Source organism: Hordeum vulgare, chromosome 6H (assembly GCF_904849725.1).
Source record: "Hordeum vulgare subsp. vulgare chromosome 6H, MorexV3_pseudomolecules_assembly, whole genome shotgun sequence".
NCBI lineage: Eukaryota > Viridiplantae > Streptophyta > Magnoliopsida > Poales > Poaceae > Hordeum > Hordeum vulgare.
Window position 1 is genome coordinate 372757038 of NC_058523.1, and position 6056 is coordinate 372763093.

Below are 6056 nucleotides of genomic sequence, written 5' to 3' on the forward strand. Positions count from 1 at the left end.
TGACAAATCCATGAGAGAGTGATTAAATGTTGAGGAGACTATCTTTTGAAGCACAAGAGCAAGGAGTTCTTCGTTCTATCACATCTATTACCTTTTGGAGGATGGTGCCTTCTAGATTAGCTAGGTGTCGCTTAGAATCCTCCTACTTGGTGTTGTGGAGTTGAACCAAGAAGTTTGTAAGGGCAAAGAGATTGCCTACTTTGTGAAGATCTACCATGAGGAGGCTAGTCCTGTGTGGACGAAAACGGTGGTGGAATAGACAAGGCCGCTTCTTCGTGGACCCCTTGTAGATGGAGCCCTCCATGGACTCTCACATCTGATAACCTCCGTGGATTAAAGTCTCCACTAACATGGACGTACGATAGCACCACCTATCGGAACCATGCCAAAAATTGTCGTGTCAACCTTTGCGTTTGATCTTCCTACCTTACCCTCTACATTACATTATTTTCTGCTGCTATACTCTTACATGTGTATGTGTAGGGTGAACTTAACTAGTCATAATTGCTAAAACTGGCCCACAACTAAAATTGGGAAAGGGCTAAGTTTTTATCTTGTCAAGTAGTCTAATCACCCCCCTCTAGACATACTTTCGATCCTACATGTGGCATGCTAGGAAGCATTGACTATATGCATTGGACTTGGAAAAACTGCCCGAAGGCATGGCAGGGATGTATTATGGCAAGTCTAATGATGCAAGAATTGTGATAGAGGTCATATCATCCGAGGATTTGTGGATTTGGCATTGCTTTCTTGGTATGCCGGGTACTCTCAATGATATTAATGTGTTGCCAGTGTCTCATTTGTTTGCTAGGCTTGCTAGTGGTGATGCTCCTACTTGCAACTACATTATCAATGGACATGAATACACAAAGGGGTATCTATCCTTCTTAGTGCACATTTGTCAAGGGCATCAAAGATCCCAAAACAAGAAAGCAATGTGAATTTCCAAGGGCATAAGAGGCAGACCAAGAAGATATTGAAAGAGCATTCGGGGTTTTGCAATCTAGGTTCGCCATTGTTCACGATCCTTCTCGTTTTTTGGACAAGCGATCCGTGAAAAACATCATGACATGCTATGTGATCGTAATATGATTCTTGAAGATGTGAGAGTCATGAACTTCAATGTGGGCAGCCGTGTCAAACTGACTAGAGACCATAATTGCATTAGAGCGTTTTTTAGACTTCAGATTGAACATGCAAACATACAATTTCACCTTCACTAGGATCTCACTCAGCACCGTTGGCAAGGGCTGAACAGTAAGAAATTCTATTTTTACATTCATTTCATTTAATTCATGTGTGATTTGTATTCGGGACAAGTCTTATATTATAATTAAATTTTTATTTATATTAAATTAATATTTCTAAATATATAACATGTGTGTTAACTTTTTTTTGAACCACACATGTGTGTTAAGTTAAGATAAAACTCATCTAATTTGCGCGTGCTGTGGCCGGGCAAACCCCGCATATCGGAACTACGGAGTCTGACAAAATAAGGACCCCCAGCCGCATATCCCCCACCTCCGGGCCTGGCGCCGCCATTCCCTACGGCAAGTCCCCCTCCCCTGCCCCGCCATCGACGCCTCTATTCTCCCCCGCCACCATTCCCTGCGACGCCCCTCCCTGATTCTGCCATCCACAGCCGGCCACCCCCTCCTCCGCCGCTATCCCCTGCGACAATCCCCCACCGAATCCGTGCCGTCCGGCGCCGGCCACTGCCACCACCCCTGCTGCTTGGGATTTTATGCCTGGCTGTGTTTTGTGCGAAATAAGCGCCAGGGGGCCGAAGACGTAAGAAGAGTCGATTTCCTCGTGCAATCCAGCCAAAAAGGAGATCGATTTCGGTTTGTGCGGCAAGCGCAGTTCAAAAGGAGTAACTTTTCTTCGGACTCTGTTTGTTTAGAGGTTGTAGTCGGAATCTTCCTCCCTCTCCTCCTAATAATCTCCTCCTGTTTGGAGGAGAGCTAGCGATTATTCAGTCCGCCGGTCAGTATATGAGTGTGAGCAGGAGTCGGAGGGGGCGTTCATCCCATCAAATAAGTTAGCGCCCCCGATTTGATTTTGACGGGAAGCTGGTGATTAGTCTGCCTTGTTGCGCCGGCGTAAATCAATAGAGGAGGAGGAGAAGATTCCGACCAGGCCAGCTCGGGCGTCCCGCGTTGTCATCACAGATCCAATTAAGGTCGATCCGGTCAGCGTGACATCAATAAGGCCAGTTGTCGATCCGGTCAGCCATGAAGAGCAAACATGGTCGCGGCAGAGGCAATGTAAGTTTTTCTTCTTTTGTGCCTGGTGTTTCTCCTTCATGTGATATTCATCCACAAAATGCTGATTATTTCCTGTTCCAGCTAAGTGCAATGAAGAGAGAAACTCTCAAAGGAGATGCTTGCAACGAAGACAGGCTTAGCAAGCTGCCCAATGACCTTTTGCTTAACATTCTGGAGATGTTGGACACGCTCGATGCTATAAGGACCTGCATCTTATCCAAGCAAATGCTGAAGCTGCCTACCATGCTCTCGCATTTATTGCTAAGTGCTCATTCTATTCAATGTCGCCATGATAAAGCTCGCGTTTTCAGCCGCAGTGACGTGCTCAGAACCAATACCACTGTGGCATATGTGACAGATAAGATATTGAGCTCAAGGACGCCGGAGATCGCTATCAGCAAGCTCACAGTCAGATTCGTCTTGATGCAAGACGACTCACTCAACATTGGCAAATCTGTTGCCCGTGCCATGGCAACCTAGAAGGTTGGCACAGCTGAGTTTGAGATCACACCTGAAAAGGCACACAAGGACTGCTTTATGGTTGATCTCCTCCACTTTGGGAAGCAGCTCAACGATTTTGTTGGTGCTTGCCCGGATGCATTTACTGGCCTTACGTGCCTGTGGCTGCACAATATGAGGTTTGGTGAACCGGACATCCCCAAGATCCTCAGCACTTGCAAACTCTTGGCGTCTTTGCGTTTAACCCATTGCGACTCAGGGATCCATTATGTGCTCCATGTAGAACATGCTCAACTTGTTGAGCTCGAGGTGGACTATGGGAAATTTGAGAGAGTTGAGCTGACATGTCTACCAAAACTCCAACGGGTGAGCTATACTGGTTGGTACTCTAATGAAGATCCCTTGTATTTTGGTTTTGTACCACAACTTTCAAAGCTGAGCCTCACTAAAACTGGCCTCCGTGTGCAAAAGGCTCTTGAATTAAGTCACCTCCTTGCTAACGTTCCTTCCATAAGCGATCTGCATCTGGATTTTAGAAGTGAAAAGGTACCCATTAGCAATTTGAGTCATATGTGTCCATTCTCACTCTATGATGTTCGTACCTAACAATAGTAAATTTGCAATTTGTTCTTTCTATCCCAGATATGGATTTTACCAGAATGCCCGAAACTGCTCATGCCTGTGCTCAGCAAAAGTACAGCATGTGAATCTGGACAATCTTCCTGAAGGATGTGACTTGGCGTGGACAATGTTTATTCTTGAAGCTGCGCCAGCTCTAAAAGAGTTGTGCATCACAGTATGGGATCATTGGTGCATAATGATCACAGACAAACAAATTCGGAAGAAATATGGTTTCTGGGAGAAGGCAGACGTGAAGTGGAAGTCGTATGCCCTTGATTTCAGGCACAAGAATCTGGCTAAGCTCACCATCTATGGCTTCCAACCCGACGACAGCTTTGTGCGATACATCAGGTGTATAGTGAACCATGCGGTTAATTTGGCAGTGATATCTCTGCATGATAGGAAGGTGTGTGAGCGCTGTGGTGACATCAGCGAGAGTGTGGTGTCTCGGCGCTGTGGTGACAATGTTTGTCCATCGGGATATCCACGGACCGCCGAGGAGAGAAGGCTGACGATTGAGAGTTTGGGTTTGGCTTCACATGCTGTGATTTGCTTTCAGTCTTAATTGCAAACTGTTTTGCATGATATTCTTATGCGATGTACAACCTCTGTAACTAAATATATGACGTTTTTGTAGTCCGAACTGGAAAAACGTCTTAATAGTTACAGAGGGGGTATTTTGTAAACCATCAGTCATGTCATCTTTTAGTTGGAAGGAGTTGCAGAACTCCATAATTATGTACTTCCGGTTTCTGTACTCTTGCTTTCCTTTCAATTGAAGCTTGCACTCTTACCAAATTAAGGAGCAATATTTTTTATGTTATAGAACACTTGATGCATTGGAATAAGTTGATTTGTATATTCAAAATGCAACACTTCAGATGCCATCTTGCAGGAGGTGAAACATGCATGATTTGTGTAGGTGATTACGTTGTGACTCGTGACTAGGTACTGAAATTGTACTCCATGCCGGTAGTTCTGAACAAATTATTATTTTCGAAAGAACTATACATCCTCTATCCTCCATAACACTATGCTCACAGTTTTTAAAAGCCCATGTTTAATTGAGGTATCCAATTAAAATTGGGTCATCTGATTTTGACCAGTTAACTTAGGGGATAAATTTATACTACTAGTAAGGGTGCATGTGCAATGCACGTATAGCTTATGGGAAAAATTTATACATTTATCTTGCATCAAGACCCTTTGTGCTTTGAAGAACCCACCTCTAATAGGTTACTCATGACATCCTCCAACCCATCAGTCTCTATCTCGAAACATATTTCCCTTCATTTCATACCAAACAAATATTTCAAGAAAAGATATGTGATATGGTTGTTCACCCTGTCTACAGTAAGCGTTGTAGCTATAGGGAAAAGGTGGCACTTCTCTTGAATTTTCATGCAGCAGTGACACGTTATTGTGTATTACATCAACCATTGTGAACATGTATGTGAATTCCGTTGCTTTCGAATGATTTGGGTCAACCAAAATAACGGTTGCATAACATGGACTGCTGCTAATTCAACCACAACTGCAGTTATTAACATAAAGCAATTGTCCCTGAGTATATATGCTCACATAGGTAAGTACTCATCAACCACAAAATAACAGTTGCATAACATGAACTGCTGCAAATTCAAGCACAACTGCAGTTATTAACATAAAGCAATTGTCCCTCGATGTATATGCTCACACAGGTAATTACTCATCGACCACAAATGCTGATCCTAAGGCTGTGGAGATCACTTCAGCACTTATCCTCGAGTATATATATACGAACATATTACTGACTGGTTAGTTGAAATACATCTTTATGACACGGAAGTCTTTTACTTCCAACCAAGAAAAAATGCATCAAGTACAATACAAATAAGCTCATTCCATCTCGTTGGTTAACGCAACTCATTAACAATTCGCAGTATAAGAAACCAAATGTCAAGCCGAGTAGGGAAGGTAGTTATAATATGGTAATGGCCATAGAGTTAAGTACCCCAAGGTCCAGAAGCTCAAATGTGGTTAGGTTTTTCTTTTGCACCACCTGAGATGTTCGATTAAATTCACATTCATGTCCCTTTCTAAACTTGCTCTCCTAGAAGGGTTGTAACCAAACTCTATGTGTTCAATGCAACGGAACACAAAATCTCTTGTGTTTTCTTGAAAAAAAAGATTTTTCTTTTACACTCAATATAATATTTATATTCCGTATTATAAAATATCTTGATTATCCTTCTGATATAGATATATTAACTACTCCATCTGCTTCTAAATATAAGCCTTTTTAAACAATTTCAATAGAAGACTACATACGGAGCAAAATGAATGAATCTATACTCTAAAATATGTCTATATACATCCGTACATAGTTCAATAATGAAATCTCTAAAAGACTTATATTTAGGGACAAAGGAAGTACAAGTGTTCATTAGCCAATAAAAAATAAAAAATAGGATATGTTTATTTACTGCTGAATGCTAAGAATAGGTTTTCCTTTCCATTTTGTGCTCCATGTAGAACATGCTCAACTTGTTGAGCTCGAGGTGGACTATGGGGAATTTGAGAGAGTTGAGCTGACATGTCTACCGAAACTCCAACGGGTGAGCTATACTGGTTGGTACTGTTATGAAGATCCCTTCTATTTTGGTTTTGTACCAGAGCTTTCAAAGCCGAGCCTCACTAAAACTGGCGTCCGTGCGCAAAAGG

The 6056-nt window shown here is 42.5% G+C and overlaps 1 pseudogene; it reads left to right on the top strand.

Annotated features, from left to right (window-relative positions):
* Window positions 1-2240: 2240 nt before the first annotated feature.
* Window positions 2241-3918, top strand: LOC123405500 (annotated as a pseudogene).
* Window positions 3919-6056: the final 2138 nt, after the last annotated feature.